Source organism: Lissotriton helveticus, chromosome 11, assembly GCF_964261635.1.
Source record: "Lissotriton helveticus chromosome 11, aLisHel1.1, whole genome shotgun sequence".
Lineage (NCBI taxonomy): Eukaryota > Metazoa > Chordata > Amphibia > Caudata > Salamandridae > Lissotriton > Lissotriton helveticus.
The window spans coordinates 1,200,434,227-1,200,456,821 of record NC_136072.1 but is presented as its reverse complement, the minus strand read 5'-3'; positions in this window follow the sequence as shown (position 1 = coordinate 1,200,456,821).

Here is a 22,595-nt window from a genome sequence, read left to right as displayed (position 1 = left end):
AATGTGTGCTGCAGAATGCACCATGCATTGAAAGAGGAAAAAACGAGGAGAAATGAAAACATTTCTCCTTGTTGTAACTCGCTAATCCACCTCTAGGGTGGTGAAGCATTCACACTAAGCATGGGCGGATTTTGCGGATTGGCAATCCGCGAACTTGCGAATTTACGGATTGGCAATCCGCAAAATCCGCGAACTCCCGCGAATTTGTGGATTTTTTTATTTTTTTTGTTCGCAAGGGTTTCTGCCAGTTCGCGAGGTTTGTGTACCAGTTCGCAATTGCGAACTTACTTGTCGGCACGCAACGGCCGCGACTATCTTGTTTCTACGTCTGGTTCATCATCACAGGTTTGCGAAGTTACCCTAGCGGTCGTACATGGGCGCGGCCATCTTGTTTGCGTGACGTAATTCTGTTTCCGGGCGCTATGTGTAATCTCGCAAAGTGTGCGGCTTGCTAGTACAATTTTGCGCGTGCTCGCGTGGAAAATCTCGCGCGAACTTACCCACGCGGTCGTGAACGGGCGCGGCCATCTTGTTTCTCATTCATTCCTATGGTTCTGGGCATGCTTTCTGAATCTGTATCCTCTCTGAATCTCTGCCATCCTTTGCATGTTTGAAGTTTTTTTTGATCTATTTTACTTATTATCTATCCATCTATTTTTCTAGCTCTATATTTTTGTGTTTTCTGCTACTTTTTGTTAATTTTAAACTACTTTTTTTTTTTTATTGTTGCATTAAGACATATATATAGGCAAGAGTATGCATTCGTCAGTGCAGCTTCAACATTCAGCCGCGACCAACCGTTAGTGCAACTTTTACATTTTTATGTGTAACTTCCAACTGTTAGGTCAAGAGATTGGACTTTCAGCAACATTTGACAAATACGACATCTTACTCAGTTGTAGCAGTCTAGCGGTTATGGCCTCTCAATCCACAGTTCGTATATCCATTGTTCATGCCAGGAGAGCACGGGAATTCTAGAAGCCTTCCCCGTCATTACGCATCCCCATCATCCCTTCTATCCCTAATCCACTTCATCCTCCTCCCCTGTACTATCTAAATCTTCCCCTTCCGGCAGTGGCTCACACAGATCCCCCCTATATGTGTTCCAAGGCGACCATATCTTATTCCATTTTCGTGGGTTAGCTCGTTGCTGATACACCGCCCTCTCTACCATCATGAGCATATCCATGTTTTTGCACCACTGCGTGAAGGTCGGTGCATCCGAGGCCCCCCATTTTTGCGCTATGTCCCGCTTCGCCAACATCACTCCGATTATCACCCATTGCCGTCCGTGCGATGTCAAGTTGGACGGACCCCAAACATTCAACAAACACACTCTAGGGTCAGGTGTAAAGGAGATTCGCAAAGTCTGGGCAATAGTGTGTGTTACACGCCTCCAGAAATCTACCAAGCTGGGGCAGGACCACAGTGTATGGAATAGTGTGCCTTCTTCTCCGCAGTTTCTTAAGCAGTAAGGGTGGTCTGCCCTCTGAATTTTATGCAGAGTGGTGCGTGTGTAGTACACTCGGTGTAGTATTTTTAATTGCACTAGCCGAAATCTTGCCGAGATACCAGCCTCTCTAGGTGACGCCATTGCTGCATTCCAGTTTGCCTCGTCTAGTTCACCTATCTCGCCCTCCCATTTCTCTTTCAGCGTCTGCAGTTGGTCGGGTAGATTGTTTATCAGTTTGCGATAGGTGAGGGAAGTGGCGCTGGCTTCCATGTAATCTGTGAGTAGGCGGTCCTCTAGCGGAGCAGATTCCGGGACCTTAGTACCTGGCGCAATTGCCGCCATTAACGCATGTCTAATCTGTAAGTAGCGGTATGTCTCAGTAATGCCCAGATCATATTGTTCTCTCAGGGTCTCAAATGGAATCACCCCATCCTTCGTCCATAGATCCCCCACAGTGGATATCCCGATGTTATCCCATTGGGCAAACCCTTTACTATTCCTTAGGGTACCCAGGGCTTTGGAGTCCCACAAGGGTGTAAGCTGAGTAATTACCCCCTTCCACTTCAGTCGTGTCTGAGCTTTATGCCTTAGCGTCACCGTGTGTTTAGTAGGGCCGACCAATTTTGTCGTCAATCCCCTGTTGTATAGCGGGGCCAGAAGGGTGTTAGTACCTAGTTGCCGCCTGTCTGCTAAATACGCCGGGTCATCCTGTGGTGCATGCATCCACTGGTTTATCACCTTGAGGTGCGCTGCCCAGTAGTACAGTTCCAGGTTTGGGAGTGCTATTCCCCCACTATACCAGTCCCTAATCAGTTTCACCTGCGCGACCCTAGCTGGCCGATTCCCCCACAATAGGCCTGTCATCTGATTCGATACCTGTCGGAAGAACGACGATGGGACCATCGCCGGCGTGTTTTCCAAGACATATAGGAAACGGGGCAACGCCATCATCATGAATAGCGCCGCTCTGCCTAGTAACGTCAATGGGAGGGTCTTCCAATGTTTTACATCCGTTTTCAATCTGTTGAGCAGCGGCTTTAGATTCAGTTCCTCAATGTCGTGTATGTTCGCGTAATTTGGATCCCTAAGTACCTGAAGGACGTGGTCTCTAATATGAAAGGGCAGCCCTCACCCAGGTTGGGGGGCGTACCATGCAGCATGTAAATCACTGATTTCGTCCAGTTAATTTTATAACCTGAAGCTATACCGTGTCTCTCACACAACGCCAGTAGAACTGGAATTCCCACTGCCAGGTCCGTCAGGTATATTAACATATCGTCGGCATAAAGGGACACTCTGTCCTCCCAATCGTCTCCCCAGTCTATACCTCGCAGTAACCGGGTGGACCGGATGATAGTGGCCAATGGCTCCAGCACTAAGGCAAACAGGAGCGGTGAGAGCGGGCAGCCCTGTCTCGTACCCCGTGCTAGCGGGAATTCCCTTGAGATGTGGCCGTTTGCCGTCACTGTCGCCACAGGGTTGCTATACAATAGCTTGATCCACGCTATGAATTTTGGGCCGAAACCCATATGTGCTAGGACCGCGAAGAGGTAGCGCCATTCTACCAAATCAAATGCCATTTTGGCGTCGAGCGAGAGGACAGCTGCTGATTCTGTCAACAACGGGGCACGTGCCATCACACCATGCAATCGCCTGAGATTCATTGCCGTGCTCCTGTGCGGCATAAATCCCGATTGATCTGGATGTATTAGGTGTGTCAGATGAGGCAATAATCTACTGGCCAGTAGTTTCGCCAAGATTTTGCTTTCAGCGTTGAGGAGGGATATCGGGCGGTATGAGCCGCATTCTTCTGGCGGTTTGCCGGGTTTTGGGATTGCCACTATGGTGGCCGCACATTGGTCAGGCGGCAGTTGTCCCTGTCTCAGACTCTCTAAAAACATGTGGAGTAGGGGTCTAGAAAGCGTCTCTGACATGGTTTTGTACCACTCAACCGGTATCCCGTTAGGGCCCAGCGCTTTCCCCGAGTGTAGTGCTGCGATTGCCTACTGTAACTCCTCAGCGGTTAGGTCTGCTTCCAGCTCTTCCACAGCGTCTCGTGACAGGGTGCGGGTAGGCACTTCCACGAGAGCCGTCTCAGCCATCTCCTGTGTAATTTCCAATTCAGGGGAGTATACTGTTTGAAAATGGTCTGCCAATAGTTCAACTATCCGCGACGGACAAGTCTGTAGCGCACCCTCTGGGTCCTTCAACTGTAATATAGTCCTCTGTCCTCCCCGTTTCTTCTCTAACCAGGCTAGGAGCTTACTAGCTTTATCCCCGATATCGTATATCCTGTGTGCTGTAGCCGCTATATTCTCCACTGCTCTACGGCGTAGAAGATCGGTGTGACGCTGCTGACACAAACGTAGCGCATGCAGCGTGTCCCCCGATGGAGCAGCCACATGCTCCTCGTTAGCCTTAGTGAGATTGATTTCTAAATCAGTTAATTCCTGTTTCTGGGTGCATTTGTATCTAGTTATAGTGGATATAGCCTGTCCTCTAAGGACCGTTTTGTAGGCTTCCCACAAGACCGAGGGTGACGACACCGAACCCACATTCTCTGCAAGGTAGCACCTCGTCGCTGTTTTCAACGCCTTGGCTACTTGTGGCACTTTAAGGTACCCCAGGTATATCGGGTAGATACACTTCCGGGTCTGCTCAGGGCTGGAAAGGACCAGCGTCAACGGGGAATGGTCCGAGATGCCCCTTGGCTTAATTTGTACATCATCGATAATGAGGAGTCCGCTGCCCAGTGTTAGAAAGTAGTCGATCCGTGAGAGACTGTCATGGACCGCCGAGTGGTATGTGTACTGTTGGGTGTCTGTGTGTAGCCGCCTCCAGATGTCTATTAAACCCTGCGCTTCTAGAAAGTCATTCAGCCGGGAAGGCCCGGAAGGCTGCGCCCGCGCCGGAAATCTGTTGTGTGTGTTGTGTGCCACCGCATTAAAGTCCCCTCCTATGACGAGATCACCCTCCGGGAGTTCCAGCAGGAATTTCCCCAGTTCCGGGAGAGCGACTGCCTGCAGTGCCGGCGGAATATACACGAGACCACATTCAGTGGCCTCCCTTCCCATTGACCATGTGTCGCTGCAAAGCGTCCCTGTGTGTCTACTTTCGTGGACTGGACTATGTATCTAGAAGATCGGTGCATTAGGATTCCGGTACCACGGGACCCCCTAGTGAACTCTGAATGAACAATCATATGGTAACCTTTCCTGTCTAGGGCATGTGTCGCTGTGCCTGTTAAGTGCGTTTCCTGTAGTAGGATCAGGGCCGGGTTCAGTCTTTTTATACTTTGCAGTACTAAGCCTCGCTTGATCTTGTCTCCAAGTCCCCTCACATTCCAAGACATAAGTCGCAGCGGTGTCACTGGCCCCTGCCTAGAATCCACTCTCCCCGTGTCATCTCGTGTGGTGTGTGCCATAGCTTCCGTGGTTAAGAGCGCCTGTTTGCCATACTAACTGTTACAGAGTTAAAAGCCAGGTTCCCGCTATACTTCGAGTACGTGTCTCGAAATTCCATTCTTGACCAATGTAACATTCTAGAATTCGCAAAACTTCCCATCCCACAACCCCCCTCCTCCCTGCCCCCCTGCTTGACGGATTCAGAACTGCCCGCCCCCCCAACTTAGCAGAGTGCCTGACCCCAACCCAAAACACAGTACTTGCTCGCTGGGGTGAAGGACTCTCCGGAGTCAGCGGCCCCCCTCCATGTTCACGGAGGACCTCCGCTCGGTGTCCTCGGCGACTCGCCCGGTCAGCATAGAATTTGGTCTATAAAAGTAATTTCGGAAAATCATTGATCTTCGTTGTCTTCAGTTTCTGGTGTTGCACTCAGAGGTGTGTGTAGATCCAGTTCTCCCCCGGATGCCTGGGAGCCCGGGCGTGATCCGGTAGCGCGATGCTTGTTCGTCCTGTTAGAACGACGAGGTTGGCCCGTTGGTCTCCATCCTTCCAGCCAGTCTTGTGCCACCTCCGGTGTTTCGAAAAACCACGTTTTATTGTCCGCCACTATCCTTAGCTTGGCCGGGAAGAGCATTGAGTAAGGAATCTCTCTAGCTCTGAGTTCCTTTTTCACCTCGAAGAATGTTCTCCTCCTCCGTGCGACCTCCGCCGTATAGTCAGGAAAGAACGCCAGCGTGGAGTTTTGGATTCGAACAGGGGGTGAGTTCCTTGCCGCTTGTAGTATCGCATCTCTGTCCCTGAAATTAAAGAGCCGAGCAATGATCGGCCTCGGGGCTGCGCCTGTCTTCGGGCGTCCCCCCGGGACTCGGTGCGCCCTTTCCACCGAGAAAAAATCGGAGAGACCTTTAGGCTTAAGTTCTTGTTTGATCAACTCCTCCACATACAGGTCCATCACTCTTGTGTCTTCCGACTCCGGAACCCCTATTATGCGGATGTTATTCCGTCTGGAGCGCCCCTCCTGATCATCCAGCTTTTCACGCAGGTCTTTGTTCTCTTTTGAGATCCGTTCCATGTGTATTTGCAATTCAGATACATCGTTCACCAAAGATTTGGTAACTATCTCCACTGCACTCACTTTTTCCGACATTTTGTGGAAGTCTGCTCTTAGTAGTGTTATTTCCGTTGAGATCGACCCCACTGTCGCCTGTACTTGTTGCAGGGCCCGCATCACATCGTCCAGAGTCGCCTTCTTACCTCCCGCCATCTCCGCGGCTTTGCCCGCCTGTGCTTTGGCATCTGATGGGGAGGAAGTCGTTTTCTCGTATGCTTACTTTTCAAGACGTGTCTGTGAGGTCCCTCCTTTCAGCCCCTTACCGGCCATTTCAGCGTGCACCGCAATAGCGTCTCGGAGCAGGATATCCGCTGTGCACGGTGTCTTTAGCGGTGCTAAGTCGATTGGGAAAGAACCCTGATGAGGACCTGCAGTGTCTCTTACATCTGCCGGATTATATGTTGTTGTCTCTGTGTACTTCTTTCTCGTTGGGGCCCATCAATTAGAATGCTCACCAGTCGACAGCCAGCAATTGGTGGGGGGTATTAGCACTGCTCGCTGCGCTCAGGGTGCCAGCCGTCGGCAATCAGTGTGGTAGCGTCTATGACGCCTTGCGAGCCGCCGAGTAGAGTCAAGTTCCGGCCTTCCCCCGCCGGCGCAGATCGTGTGTGGCAATGATGTCCGGGGTAGTTAGACCCCGCTGAAATGCAGATAAATTCAAGGATATTAAGGTAAATCCTTTAATTCGGTCGAAGAGCACAGTACATGTAACCCAGCAAGATCAGCATCAAGGAATAACTGTCACAACACCCGCGGATACCGTGCTCCCCGTAGGCAGGTAATAGCTGGCAGTTTCAGCTGGCAGGCCCCTTACACCTCGGCCGCCGTGGGGAGGGATCAGTGTGTCCGCTGCTGCACAAGTGTAGGCTGCGTTTCCCCACTGTTGCACTCGGTGGGACCTCCGTCAATAATGTTCACTGCACTGTAGTAGGGCGAGAGGTCAGAGCTGAGCGCGCTTGAGACCCAGTATGGAGTGACCGGGACCCAGCGACTCACCAGAGGCGTCCAAGTCGGAGTAGTGTGCCGGTGTGCTACGTCCTGCCGCTGCGCCGCCGCCCTATGAGTGCCCCTGGGTCAGGAGTCTTCCTCACCGAGTACGCCTTAGTCCGTGAGTGTGACCTGCTGGTCCCTGCGTCTCAAGCAGGGTCTCAGATTGACTGATGTGGCACCCTCGCAGTCTCGTGTGGCAGGCACCACTGTGCCCGGAGTTGAAGATGGCGGGTCCAATCCCGGATGCGGCCGCTCGGGCTGCCTCCGTCGGATAGCTAGGCTCGTCACTGTGGCTCGCCGGGCAGTGTTCAGCAAGGCTTGTCAGCCCGACCACGGGCACCTCGGTTCCAGTGTATGCACCACGCTTCGGACTCCGTCCTCACTCAGAGTTTATCCACGGGCGGGCACTTCCGGTGCTTCTGCGCCCAGCCCGCTGCACTTCCGGTCGGATCTCCGTGCCAGGCAGCTCCCCGGCGTCAGGTCTCCCATGCGGCCCGGACGGGCTGCACGTCCAACTTCACCTCTCTCCGTTGGATCTTCGTTCTGCTTGCTGCCGATAGTGCCGCCTGGTCCCGAGCTTCGGTACCTTCCCGCAGGTAAATTCTTTACACCGGATCAGTATTCGGATCGTATAGGAGGCCGCTTCACCCCCGGAGCTCCTCTCTTACGCTGCCGCCATCTCCGGCTGCTAGCCACGCCCCCTTAAACTACTTTTTTAAACTCTTTTCCTTTCTTCTTCCTTATTCTATTTCTTCTTTATTATTTAGCTTCCTTTCTGCCCAGACCATGGTAAAGGGAGTCGGGAAGCAGCCCACGAAGGGGAAGGGTCCCTCACCCCGTGCCCGGCTCCCGTGCGGGCGTTTGAGGGGGGAGAATGTCGCGCCCCGGGAGATCTTCAGCGCGGAGGAGGTGGCCGCACTAGTTTTTTATGTTCAGCGCCGCCTCCTCAGGACCATCATGGCAGGCGGCAAGATCGCTAGCGGCTACGGGCTCCGGGAGCGCCAGAAGCGGTGAGAGAAGGTGTGCCGGTCCATGTACCAACAATCTCGGGTCCGGCGCACCTACAACCAAGTCACCCACCGTTGGACGGATATCCTGGACCGGGAACGCGATCTGCTGGACCTGCTCGGCCTTGAGATCCCCGGGCTTGGTGAGTAGTAGTAGCTATTTCTTTACTACTCTGTTTTCTCCTGCTCTGTGTGTTATTATCTTGTACATTTTTGTTTTTTACCAAGAGCAATAATGTTGCTGATTACATTGTAGGTAAATTATATTTCAAAATCTTCTGTGCATTTCAGGTGCACTGCTCTCCTTCTCAGTAGCGCTGCTACTATGCTTATTTGTTTTCGATTTTGTGTTCATTTCATTGGCCTGTGAAATTATGCATGAGTGTGGTTTAAAGAACTGTGTAATGCTAGACACTAAGGGTCAGATATTTAATTACCGGCGCATCCCTGCAAAGTAGCAGGGATGCGCCAGTAATTGTGCGCCACGCCACCACCACCCATGGTGCACCGTATTTACAATGCGGCGCACCATGTGCCCAAAACGTCACCGAAGCGTTACGCTTCTGTGCCGTAAAAGCGGCGCATTGCTGGAGTTGCGTCGCAACGATGGTGCAGCTCCAGCAATGCTCTGGGGTGCTCTATCTCCCCAATGCTGCGTCAAACCGTAAGTCTGCTTCAAGCAGGCGCAGGGTTTGAGTCACGCATCATTGTCCTCAAAGTGACCGATTAAAATCTTGTAGATGTCACTCAGACACTTTTAGGATGCGTTCCTGCGCAGGAACGCCCTCCCCCCCTGATGGCGCAGGGCTTTACAACGTGATGCATCTCCCATATGCGTAACGTTATTAATATACGCCGCACCATGGCGCCTCTTTTGTCCTGCCGCTGCGTCACAAAAGTCACGCAACAATGGAGCAAAAGAGCCGCAAGGGGCTTCTAAATCAGCCCCTACAGACTCAAGTTTAGTCCTTCTTTTGTACACATGGCGATAAGAAGAAATAGTGGTGGAGGATTGATAGTTTGAGTATTTTAATGACTGGTTAATGTAGTAGGAAACTTTTTAGTGTTGTCGCTGATCTGCAATCACGATGGACTTTGTCTGTCACTTTGCGTGCTGCGGACTGCTGCCTGCCAGTCCTAGGCGAACCTTTTTAGTAGTTTGTTTAGTGAGTTACATAAGAACTTTGCAAGTCGACGGTCCGCAAATCAAGCAATACTAATAACGTAGTAGACCACATGGGATCGGTCAATATATCCCGTGGAATAGTTGTCTATTTGCTATTTCGCCAAAATTTTTTGTTATTGTTCTTTTGAAATGTTTGAATTGGTTGACAACAATCATCCATGTTTTCGTGTCTTTCTTTCTTTCATGTTGTACATCAGCTCCCCCCAAGGGCAAGAGGACAGAGGAGGAGGCGGTTGCTGCTGCTGCTGTAGAAGGGCAGGATCGGCCAGGCGAGGGCTCCTTTGCTGGCCCCAGTAAGTTTTCATTTTAATATAGAGTACCTATTTTTTCCTAGCATTCCTCATTCGATTTTTTCTAAATCGTCTTTGATCTTCTTGTAGACTGTATCTAAATTCTTATCCTGCCTCGACTATGACTCCCTGTGGTATTACTAGATTATTCTTATTAGTCTGTCCATGTGGCTAACTAAGATTGCACATTTGGCAATTCCATTGGACTCCCATTCTAGTCAGCAATAGCTCGATGCACTGAGCCTTCCCTGGAAAAAGGAACATTTTTACTTTAGATTAGACAGTCACAAATTATTACATTGTTTTCTGTTTTCTTTCACATTTCTTTATTCCTAGACCAAATATTATATAATAGTGAGTGGTGTATTCTAACAATCTTAAATGTACTTTGTAGGTGGAACATCTGGTGGCGGGGCCAGCGCGGAGGTGGCGGTGTTGGGCGAGGAGGACACTTCTGGGGAGGAGGCGGTGCAAGTGCCGGACAACACCAATGTGCCTGTGAGGGTTCACACGGTGGTGGCGGGCAGAGGTAAGCTATATATTACTTACTTATTGAGATTGAAGACTGCAGACTGTGCTTTCTGCACAGGTGTATTATAAATCAACCAGGTAGTAGCCTCCTCTAAATGTACTTCGACTTAGCTGTGAAGTTTTTGGCGAGCAGAATCCCAATCAGATCTGAGATGAACTTGATGGATGGGATGAACGAAAAGCAAAAGAAGGGTGTAAGTAAGTGTGGAAGGACGAGAAATTTAATGATGACTGGCAAAGAAGAATGATATGTGTTTGCTTGGTCCCCGAGGTGGCTGGGAAGGAAAGAATATGGTATGGTGCATGGCTGGGTGAATGATGAAGCAAGGATGGGTGGAAGGAGAACAGCCTTGGTGGGTGAAACAGAAACTGTATGTGTGCATATACTTTGAATGGATGGATGCCTGGATCATGGTACTATCTGACTCTTAGATAGCATATGTGTATCTAGAGAGAGTAGATGGTCACTGGATGAACAAAGTGTTACTTTGAAGATCATGTAACACCGCACCCGCACGTCCGTTCCAGTGTAGGAAAGGCAAGGAAAAGAAGTTGTAATTTTGTCCAAATACTACCATGAATAGTAGCAGTAGTTTGTATTGCAACTGCAAGCACAGCATATATCCGGTTATTATGGTGGACACTCCCTACCTCTCTTAATAATTTTAGTTTGGTAGTAGTACGTCATTCATGTGTGGGTGTATCAATGTTCACTCAATAAAAAGCAAAGCACCTAAAGTCATCCCATATGTAATCAAATACATCCCATGTGAAGTGATAGATAATCAGATTATTTAGTCTCTTCTTTTTCCTTCTCTAGTACTCATTTGCACTGTAGGGTGAAAGTTAAATTAATTAAGCAGTAGCCCTTTTAGCAGAGTATTCTCAGTGCCACCTGTAATAGAAAAATATGAGCTTCACCACCTGCATGTACTGTACCGGTACAGTAACGCAAGTCTGTCTCGCTCATCATGATGTGCATCTGTTTTTCTCGGGTGCAAGTTCACTGCGCTGGCATTATGCCGGTTTGCAGAAGATAACGTAACAATTTTCCTAAACAAGAGAGAAGAAGAAGAATAAGACTGGAGTACTGTCATAGTCGACTGTAATGGAAGTCCATAGTGCTCGTAGAATTTGTTCCTTAAACTCCCACTAATGTTAGAGCAAGGATGAAGAAGTGGGAGGTTAGATAGATACTGGCCTCAATAGTTATGTACTGTGCTTTCAAGTTGCTAGTTGTACTGTGACACAACTTTCTGCTCAATAATTTTGTGTTAATCTTAAGAGCATTGGTTACAGACTATGTCTTTCTTTCTTTATATAGTTGCTCCTTCCAAATCCAACAAACCATCAAGGAAGGAGCAGGCTCGAATGGCCCGGCAACGGAGGCTGGATGCCACTGTTGCAGAATATCGGCAGCTGCTGGCCCTGGAGGAGGAGGACACGCAGTCTACTAGTACATCTACTGCGACAGCTGCATCCTCCTCCGGGCCCACACGGGCAGCCAGCCAGCGCAGTGCTCCAGCGGTACGGAGCCGGGCTACCAAAGCCAACCGCCACCGCCGAGCAGCAAAGACAGCAGCTGCCCCCCACAGGAGTTGCAAGGCACGCCAGCGCCGCTTATCCCTCAGAGTGTCCTACTTGGAGCAGGAGGTCTTAACTTATAAGAACTTGGTGGAGGGCCTCCGCTCCGACCATGCCACCCTCCGCAAGGAGTATGATGCCCTGGCCGCTACAGTGAACAGCATCCTGCCGTAGTGTCCCTTGCCCCTTTTTTAGAGACTTTTGGGGGGTGGGATTTGGGAGTTGGGTTCTTTTTGGGACTTTTGAAGGACAATCGTTGGGGTTAGGGAGGGTCTTGCGGGAGATTATTTTGTTAGGGCTATACAAATATACTTTTTGAAACTTTATCTGAGCATACCTGTTCTTTACTGCTTTTGAATCTGGTGGGTGGGGGATTAACAGTAAGTTTGTTTTCCTGAAACTTAAGTCTGTGTCATTTTCTTCCTTTAAGTGTAAATGGCTAAATGTTTTCAACACTAAGTGCCTCTCACAGAGTAAGTGATCCCCCCTTTCCCACCATGGATTTTCTTCAAATCACTTGCAACCAAAATTACACATTCCCACGAGTGCTCTAAGACCCCAGAACTCAGTTGCAAAAATCAAGAACACCCCGAAACACATGCAATCCTGCTGCTAGGGCTAACCCTAACGAACCCTAAGTTACAAAAAGTGCCAAAAGGCTTTCCCGCATGGATGTTGTCCAAACCAGTTTTATCTGGTATTAGACCTTCCCAGCAATGGCCCCAGAGCCGTCAACCCAGGCGAAAACAAGTAGAAGACCCCCAAACAGCCAAAAAGCAAAAGTACAAAAATGTGGACTTAGTCACTTTTCTGAAAATTTCCAAAATCACTCAGTGCGCGCTCTGCAGCTAGGCTATAACTCCCCTCTGCCTCCATGGATTTCCTTCAAACCTCTTGCTCTCAACACTATTCATACCCAGCAGTGCTCCCAGACCCCGAAACCCACCCACAAACACCAGGAATCCCCCCAAACAGGCCCCCGAAAACGCTACATTGAGCGAAAAGACAGAAAATGCAAAAACTTTTTCCTCATGGATGTTGTCCAAACCAGTTTTATCCGGTATTAGACCTTCCCAGCAATGGACCCAGAGCCGTCAACCCAGGCGAAAACAGGTAGAAGACCCCCAAACAGCCAAAAAGCAAAAGTACAAAAATGTGGACTTAGTCACTTTTCTGAAAATTTCCAAAATCACTCAGTGCGCCCTCTGCAGCTAGGCCCTAACTCCCCTCTGCCTCCATGGATTGCCTTCAAACCTCTTGCTATCAACACTATTCATACCCAGCAGTGCTCCCAGACCCCGAACCCCACCCACAAATACCAGGAAGCCCCCCAAACAGGCCCCCGAAAACGCTACATTGAGCGAAAAGTCAGAAAATGCAAAAACTTTTTCCTCATGGATGTTGTCCAAACCAGTTTTATCCGGTATTAGACCTTCCCAGCAATGGCCCCAGAGCCGTCAACCCAGGCGAAAACAAGTAGAAGACCCCCAAACAGCCAAAAAGCAAAAGTACAAAAATGTGGACTAAGTCACTTTTCTGAAAATTTCCAAAATCACTCAGTGCGCGCTCTGCAGCTAGGCCCTAACTCACCTCTGCCTGCATGGATTTCCTTCAAACCTCTTGCTATCAACACTATTCATACCCAGCAGTGCTCCCAGACCCCGAAACCCACCCACAAACACCAGGAATCCCCCCAAACAGGCCCCCGAAAACGCTACATTGAGCGAAAAGTCAGAAAATGCAAAAACTTTTTCCTCATGGATGTTGTCCAAACCAGTTTTATCCGGTATTAGACCTTCCCAGCAATGGCCCCAGAGCCGTCAACCCAGGCGAAAACAAGTAGAAGACCCCCAAACAGCCAAAAAGTAAAAGTACAAAAATGTGGACTTAGTCACTTTTCTGAAAATTTCCAAAATCACTCAGTGCGCACTCTGCAGCTAGGCCCTAACTCCCCTCTGCCTCCATGTATTTCCTTCAAACCTCTTGCTATCAACACTATTCGTACCCAGCAGTGCTCCCAGACCCCGAAACCCACCCACAAACACCAGGAAGCCCCCCAAACAGGCCCCCGAAAACGCTACATTGAGCGAAAAGTCAGAAAATGCAAAAACTTTTTCCTCATGGATGTTGTCCAAACCAGTTTTATCCGGTATTAGACCTTCCCAGCAATGGCCCCAGAGCCGTCAACCCAGGCGAAAACAAGTAGAAGACCCCCAAAAAGCCAAAAAAGCAAAAGTACAGGTGATTAAAGTTTTAATTATGTTAACTGTGCAAAACAAAGAAAGACAGAAACACAGGAATAAAAGTGAATAAGTACGAAAAAGAAAATTTCTGAATCATTGGCTCATTTTCAGGGCTCGGTGTCAGGAAGAAGAGTTCGTCCTCATACTCTGCAAAATCAGACAGGAGTAGGTCAGTGTCACCTAACACAGAAGAAATTCCCTCATCAAAGTTGCTGTCCTCCTCGTCTTCTTCCGTTGTGCAATCTGGTACTTTGTAATCTGGTGGTATGAGGTGCTCATTCATCTTGATCATTGTTAACCTCTCCACATTTTTGGGCAAGAGGCGGGTCCGTTTGCAAGTTACCATGCCACCAGCAGCACTGAAAACACGTTCAGAAGACACACTTGCAAGTGGGCAAGACAATTAATGTATAGCCAGGTTGGTGATCTCTGGCCACAATTCTTTTTTCCCATGCCAATACGCCAATGGGTCAGCATTAACATAGACCTCTATTGAGTCATTCAGATAGTCCTGCACCATCGACTCAAGGCTCTCCACGTTTCCTCCACTTTGATTACTTTTTGCTCGGACCTTTTGAGAACCAAACCCAAGCGCAGCTAGCCAATCCTCTTCATCACTCGATATTTCTGTTGTGTCTGGTGCAGATGATCCGGTTGCCGGTGTCTTTAACGGCTGAGAGGTCACTTCTGCCACAGCCACAGGTGCAGAAGTGGAGTCTTTTAACTGGGGATGGCCTGCTGATGCTGATGTACTGCCTCTTCCTTGAATTTGCTGCCGTTCTCTTTCAAACCTCATGGCTGACAAGGCTAGCCAATGTTTGTACTTTGTAACATCTTCATCACCAAAAGGAAATAATGCACTGCCTGCCTGCGCCTTTTTGTAGCGTGGATGCAGAATAGTAGCACAAATGTAATGCTGTTCTGAGTGGATATTTTGAAGACGTTCATCGCCAAGTAGGCGCTCTAATAATTTCTCCGCCAAAACAAAAGCTTCTTGCTTTTCTTCATCTTTTTGAAACTTAGAAGACACCGCCTTCAGTTTGTGCTCCAGCATGCGCAACAATGGGATAGCTTTTCCCAAATTACAGTCCTCCCTGCTGACTGCACGCGTGAAGACCTCAAAAGGACGAAGCATGTCTGTCAGGCTTTTAACTAGCTCCCATTGCTCCGCATCTAGCCTCATGTCCTTTTGAGCTGTACCCAGTGTTAAGAAATACTGATCGAGTACCGCAAACTGCTCATACAGACGCTCAAGCATGTAGAAGGTTGAGTTCCAATGTGTTGGCACCTCCTGGATGAGTGCTTTCACTGGCATTCGACGTTCATGCAGCAGGCGCCTCAGATGCTTCCGGGCCTTAAAAGAATGGCTGAAATGGTTGCACATTTTGTGGCAGGTGACCACTAACTCGCATGCTGGACTGTCTTTATCCAAGAATTTTCTAACAACCAGGTTGATACAGTGTGCCAAACACGGCACTCTGAAATAGTTACCCAGATCCATGGCCTTAACTACATTGGCGCCATTATCCGTGGAAACATAACCAATCTCGCAATTTTTTGGGGACAGCCAGTCAAAGACCTTTGTGTTAAACTCATTCAAAATGTTTTCTGCTGTATGACGTTTCTCCAAGCCAAACATGGCTAGTGTTGCATGTTTCCGAGCAGCTTTAAAAACTTGGTCCAGGTCAGCACCTGCGATTAGCTTTGCTTTAACCCCTGAAAAAGAGACCCAGTGTGCAGTGATGCACAAATAATCAGTGCCTGCACCACTGGTCCACATGTCTGTTGTCAGATGTATAGTGTGAACAGCACTCTTCTGCAAAGCTGCCCTAATCACCTTCAGCACATCTTCATGTAGTGCTGGAACCGCAACTCGGGCAAAATAGAACCGGCTAGGAACCTTCCATTTAGGGCAGAGCGCTGCCACTAATTCTAGAAAACCAACCCCTTCTACAAAAGAAAAAGGGAGAAGATCCAGCGCTAGCATTTTAGCCAGCTTAGTGTTATACAGACGCACCATTGGGTGGTTGCGTTCATCGGCGCGTCTGAAAACAACATGGTTCTAATGTTGCCCTGGACCATTTTACGGGATGATGATGATGACTTCTTCGACCCAGTTACGCTCGCTGATGAACTTTTTCGCATTGGTGTCTCACTCTGTCCCACACTCTTAGTGAGGCTCACAGGGGGTGTGCTGACAGGGGTACTGGGTGTAAGTGCAGCGTGTGACGCTTCTTCCTCCTCGTCATCATCAGATGGAACATCAACGTTTTCTCCACTTGCAATTCGGGCTTTCTTGATCTCCTCTAGGTGCGCAAACCATTGGACAGTGTGCTGTCTCTCAAGATGACCTCTCTGGCCTCCAGTCCCATAGTTGGTACCAAGCTTACCACGACTAACTGCAAGCTTACAAATGCTACAAATGGCTCAGTTTTCCTTTTTTATGCAAATACGAAAGAAGTTCCAAACTGCGGACTTGAAATGTCTGGGGGGGCCAGAGGAGGCGATACTGGTGGTGGTCATGCTGCTAATGCCAGATGAAGTGGAGGATGCGTATTGCTGAACTTTACTATGTTGTGCACTTTGCCCACCACTAATTGAGGTCGAGGTGGATGGAGGTCCCTTCTGGCGAGGAAGAAATATGGAAGCGGTAGGTGGTGGTGTACTAGTTAACTTCAATGATTGTGGTGTTCCCATTGCCTCCTCGTCGACTTCCTCATCACGCTCAGCAGCTTGTCGGGCTAGGGTCAAAATGTCTGTTTGCTGCATGCCCGCTGGGGCTTCAGTGACGTTAGTGATGACTGCGTCGTCGTCGTGAGAGTCTTCAGCAGCAGGAGTATACGCCACTTCTTGTTGAGCGTTATCACACTCCATAACTATGAGAGTTTCGACGGCCTTCCTTTTACGCTTAGCTACCTTTGTCAGATCATGGTGTGCCTCAGCCTCACTCTCAGACGGCAGTGGTGCTGGTTCCCAAGTAAGATCCATATCATCAGAAGGAGGTGGGCTTGAAGAAGATGTAGACACCACCACCCTTGATCTTTTCCTTGCTCGGAATGTGGAAGACAATGAATGATCATCAGGAGGAGTGGCTTCCTCGAATGATACCTCGGCTTGATTGTCGATTTCCAGATGTGCCCCTACTTCGGGAGGAACAACTATTGTGGGCACTTGTGCTGCTCCATGCACCTCTGCTTGCTCCTCTCCTTGCTCCGCCTCTCCTTCCACATGTACTTGGGCTTGTACTTGCACATGTGGTTGTTGTTGCGGCTGTGGTTGTTCAACACTCGTCAGATGAGTTACAACAACCTGTGTTGATTGAGGGACATTGCTGCTACTTTCTTGCGATGAGCCAACATCACTGGTCGATGGTGATTGAACAAGTAGACTGGCTGCCTCTGCAGCAGTCAAGGGCTTGGACTTAAGTTGGCGTGGGGGTGGTGGCACTGAGCCCAATGGAGCTGCTGCAGGCGTATTTTTTTTTTTATTCCCAAAAAATGTGGCGGGCGGCACACCAGTTTGCTTGGTAACTTGCTTCTTCTGCTCCTTTCTGGCATCTTTCTTGCTAGAGGAGCTACGGGGAACTTTTTTTTGGGCCATCTGATTCAGATGTCACTCAGAACAGCAGGCCGCAGTTGCACAAGTTGCAGAGTTGTCTGTGGCCACACGTGACGTTGTGCTGCGCACACCGTAGCAGGACTTCTTCCTGGCACTGGTGGTTCTCTTGTGCACCTAAAAGCAATGGAAGACAGAGGAACATCAGTTAATCAACCCAAAAAATCGACAAAAACCACACAATTCAGCACAATCCCAGCCCATCCATGCCCTTAATGATGTTTAAATTCAAGAAGACACCCCACAGAAAGACTAGGCCCATCACCACTCCCTACCCCTGGGCATAATGGATGAAAGTTATGCAAAATGGGTGCACCCCAAGCACATGTTGCCTGTACCAGCACTCACATCAACAGTACACCCCAAAAAAACGAAAAACACACAAAAATCACCACCATCCAATGCCATCCAGGATGTTTACATTAAAGAGACCCCACAGGCAGACTCAGTCCATGCACCACTCACTACCCCTGGGCAAAAGGTCACAACAGCAGCCCCAAAAAAATCGACAAAAACACAACATTCAGCACAATCCCAGCCCATCCATGGCCTCAATGATGTTTAAATTCGAACAAAACAGTTGTATCATGCACCCATAACTAACCCTGGTCCTACTGGATACTGTGGCTACCCAAAATATATTTTATTTAATGTTCTGAAAAAGTTCCAAAATTGTAGTTGCAGCAACTGTAATGCCCCAAACAAACTTACTTGTGAAAGTTGATTTCTAATCCAAAAGTGATCCAAAGAAAGTCAAAAAGGCCTGAAATCCAAATATCCAGCAGCATCCACAAAGAGTAATCCTTCCAGGTCAAGGTCCAAATGAAAGTGACCAGCACATGAAGAAAGCACTGGGTGGAGCCTGCTGTACAGGAACAGGAAGTTGGAGACTGTGGGGCACTTCCTTCCAAAATGGACTCCTTGCTAAAAAAAAGGGCAGGCAAATGTCAACCTGAGGAGTGATTCTGATAAAAATCATCATTTTCTGAAGGTTTATGCTGTTTGCTGGTGGATTTTTTGTACGAAATTGCAAAATCTGTATTTTGCGAGATTGTTGCTGCCCGCCGCATCTACGTGTTCGCAATAGCGAACTCTCGCGATGCGTGCTGCTGTGCAAGGTGGCAAGGCGCGATGACGTAATCGCGGTCGACAAACTCCCGCGGGATCCCGCAGCAAGATCCAAAATGGCGCAGCACTAGCAAAATATCGAGAAAAACAACTCGGCAAACGCTGAATGACGGTAAGTGAACGCCGCTCGCCGCAAAATTGTATCACCAAGAAAAAAAATCCGCCGCGTGCGAATTTACGGATTTTCGGCAACTTCGCTAGAGTTCGCGGATTGCGAATTTGCCGAAAATCCGCAAATTCCGCGAGCGGAACGGATTTTACGCCCATGCTTAATTCACACGCATCTCCAGATTTACATTTCTTATAAATCTGGAGATCAGGTTCCATGGGTGTTGCGTGGGAACATCCACAGCAACACCCATGGAACGCCCCTTCAACGCAAAGTGCTGCGTGTGAAGGGGCCATATTTACGAGGAGAGGAAAAGTCGCGCAGGGTGGCTTTTCCTCTCCTTGTAAATATGGAGGAGCCCCCTGTGCCACCAGTACGTCCCGAAAAGTGACATAGTGGTGGCGCAGGGGGCTTGTAAATCTGTCCCTGAGTGCCCATAAACCTTCATGCGCAAAAAAAGGCATCAAACAAGCATAGCTGATGCAAAAAGGGAAAATTAAAGGGTTTCAAACAGCTCATGACAGGTGAATCTCCCAAATCTCTTGCATATACACAAAAAAATGTAAACGGGTTCTGTATCTGCAAATTTCTTTCTTCATTTCAGATAGAAACATTGCAACAAATTGCAATTGATGACTACCTAAGCCCTTCCTGCATTTACTTTCCAAAATCACTAGCAGGATGTCCTCAGGAGAAGGTATTGTCGTCACAGTCAGACGTCATGGCTCCTCTGGCGGTGGTGGCGGAGTCTTTCGGCGCCCGGATTGTCACTTACGCTGACGACACCCAGCTCCTGTTTGTAAGCAATAGGGATGGTCTGTTTGACGATGTTCAGGTTAAGGGTTGTCTGAGCGCGGTTTTCGAGTGGTTTGGTCGTCATGGATTAAAGTGCAACTCCGACAAGTCTGAGCTGCTCTTCTTTGGTTGCACTTCCGAGCCTGATTGGAAACCCTGGTGGCCACAGGATATGTTTCCTCCCGCTAGTTCATCCCTGAAGGCCAAAAATCTGGGAGTTACCATCGACAGTGACCTATCTTTTGGACCACATATTTCCTCTCTAACAGGGAAATGTTTTGGCATCCTCCGGATGCTTCGTAAATTTCTCCCTTTGGTGTCCATCCAGCACAGGAAAATCATTGTCCAGGCACTGGTCGGCTCTAGGCTGGACTATGCGAACATTCTGTTCCTGGGTCTTCCTAAATATCTGGTTAGGAGTTTACAAATCGCCCAGAATTCTGCGGCCCGAGCCATTTTTGGCCTTCCAAGAAGAGCCAGAGCCACTGATCTTCTGTCAACCTTACATTGGCTACCTATTGCCAAAAGGATTCTTTTTAAAACGCTGACCACGACCTTTAAGGCCTTACATGGTATAGGCCCTAAATATATTTCTAAACGACTGTCCTGGTATCATCCCTCTAGATCTCTTAGATCTTCGTCCCTTTCCAAAATGAATGTCCCCATCATTAAGCGCGCGAGAACAGGAGGACGGTCTTTTCGCTATTTAGCTCCCCATGCTTGGAATGACCTCCCAATCTCTCTAAGACAGGCTTCCAGCCTTCTGTCCTTCCGAAAGGCCCTTAAAACATGGCTTTTTCCTTAAATTGATGTTGCGCTCCTGCTTTTTGCGTGTCCCTTCAGTGTTATGTTCTCCCTTCTTTTGATGGGCACCTTCGATAAAGCGCCGGGATACTCCGTGGAGTGGCCGTGCGCTATAGAAGCACAAAAATAACATAACATAACATAGGATGTGAGCAGCTAGGATGGAATTAGCAGGTGATGTCGCTTCTGGTCCCACGATTGGACACAACTGGAAAAGGTGTGAGAGTAGTTAGAAGTTGAAAGGTGAGGAATGGCGCAAAGGGTGTCACTGGGTGGCTGCAGTGAGTCAAGGTGGGGTGTGTTCCGTAGAGAGTCTGCAAACCCTATGAAAGGAGCAACTGATGGAAGTGGTGGAGGGAGCGGTAAGTATGCGTGGGCCAAGTGATGACGTGTGTCCTTTTTACTGTTAGGCAATCAGTTATATGACACTCTTGTCTTCGTCTTCTTGAAGACATACATCTGTCAATCACTCAACTCGTGATGTAGCCCCTGAATCCCTGGAACGCTGTCTTCACACAACTTCCGCTGGACGCCACCTTCAGCGGTCACCTGTAGGGGTAGGTGAAGGTGAAACCTCATAGAGAGGAGAAGGGGCAGACCCGAAGGGTCCCACATCCTCCACCATTGCCTTGTTGACTAAGCTGTCCCAGTCACAGGCAGGCCCAGTCAGAGCCATCAGCCTTTCCAGATGTATATCGCCGCTTGATGGTCGCCACTGTGGGAAAGCACACACCACAATGAGCTCTAAAATGAAATCTGCGACTGGTACAACAAAGAGATGTTCTTGAGTGTCCACAAATGTCAAACCTCCGGAGGATGATCAGAGGGATTCACCACTTGTTATCACTGCTAGATATGTCTTCTATTGAGCCTACCAGACACCGCAAGCATTTTTATTGCGAAAAAACTATTGTTAATGTACCTAGAACTTACACTGAGATTCAAGACCCCCAATTGCTTTCCATTGGTTGGTTTTATTGACACTCTTTTCTGCTTGACTCTTATTTGATGGTTTGCCTAGATCCTCTGGTGTTTCACCATCCTCTGGAACAATTTATCGTTTCTTGTCTCCTTTCACAGCTGACTTTATGTGAACTGCTCTCCAAAAGTACATGCGTTTTCCATCTGTTTCCCTCGTGTGTTTCTCTGCCCCCTCCGGTTTCATGTTACTCTCTCTGGTCCATCTGCTTCTCACTCCTTGTGCTCATCACTCTCATTTCCTTTTGCTTATGCACTCCTTAAGTGCATGTGTTTTCCACCTGTCTCACTGTGTGTTTCTCTACCCTCTCCGGTTCCATATTGCTCTCTCTAGTCCACCTGCTTTTCTTGCTTCCTGTAGTCATCACTCTCATTTCCTTTTGCTTAAGCACTCCTTGAATGCACGTGTTTTCCAGGCTGTCTCTGTTAAAAGCAAAACGACAATAATGAACATTGCCTGCGCCATCTTGCCGGGTGGAAATTTCTATGTGCACATAAGTTGCAGTCATTTTAATCTATCACAGCCATTTTGTACTCTGTTGGTCACCTTTGTTTCACTCTGCCCTTACTAGCATCCCTCTGACCGACTTGGTATGTGTGCTGGGGGCTATAAACTCTATTGCTGCCACAAACTCGTTTTTCCTCTCATCTCTTTTTACAGGCAAACCTTTGGACACTCTATCCCTCACTACACCTAGTTACACAAACAGGTTCCAAACACCAAAAAGACCCTAGCAACATGATTTATTGCACTGCAAACAACAAGAATTGTTGTTACCAACAATGGGACCTGTTTTTATCAACAGAGCGGACTCTTGGATTTGGCCGGTCTCACATATTTTAGACCCTGAAGCAAGGTCCAGCTGCAAGATAAGATTTTCTGTTTGACCTGGGTGGGAAGAGAATTACTGTTGGGCTTGTGTGACAACCTGCCCTGGGCGGGGACCCCAAGCTTGTGTAACCATGTCGATGAAACAAATGCATGGTGTCAAACCTGTATAAAAGGAAGAGCCAAAGGAGTTATCAGCAGAGCACCTCCCTCAGACATCCCGGTGTCTGCAGTTGACGTGATCTCCTCAGGAGAAAAAAAACGTTTTCTTGTTTTCCAGTTTCCAGCGCTTGCCTCATTATTTTGATAGCAAACCGAAAGTGAATTAGAGGTGGAACCCTGCACCAGGCAGCATTGAGGGTCTTAGAAGACTTGCTGCCTTTCACACCTCTCTCCTGTGCTTCTCTCCTAACTTGCACTCCATGTCGCTCTCTCGTGCATGTGTTTCTCTCTCCCTTGCACTGCTCTCTCTGGTCAAGGTATTTCTCTCCCCCACAAGCTCAGTGTTGCTTCTGCTTTCCTATGAACTTCTGTGGTG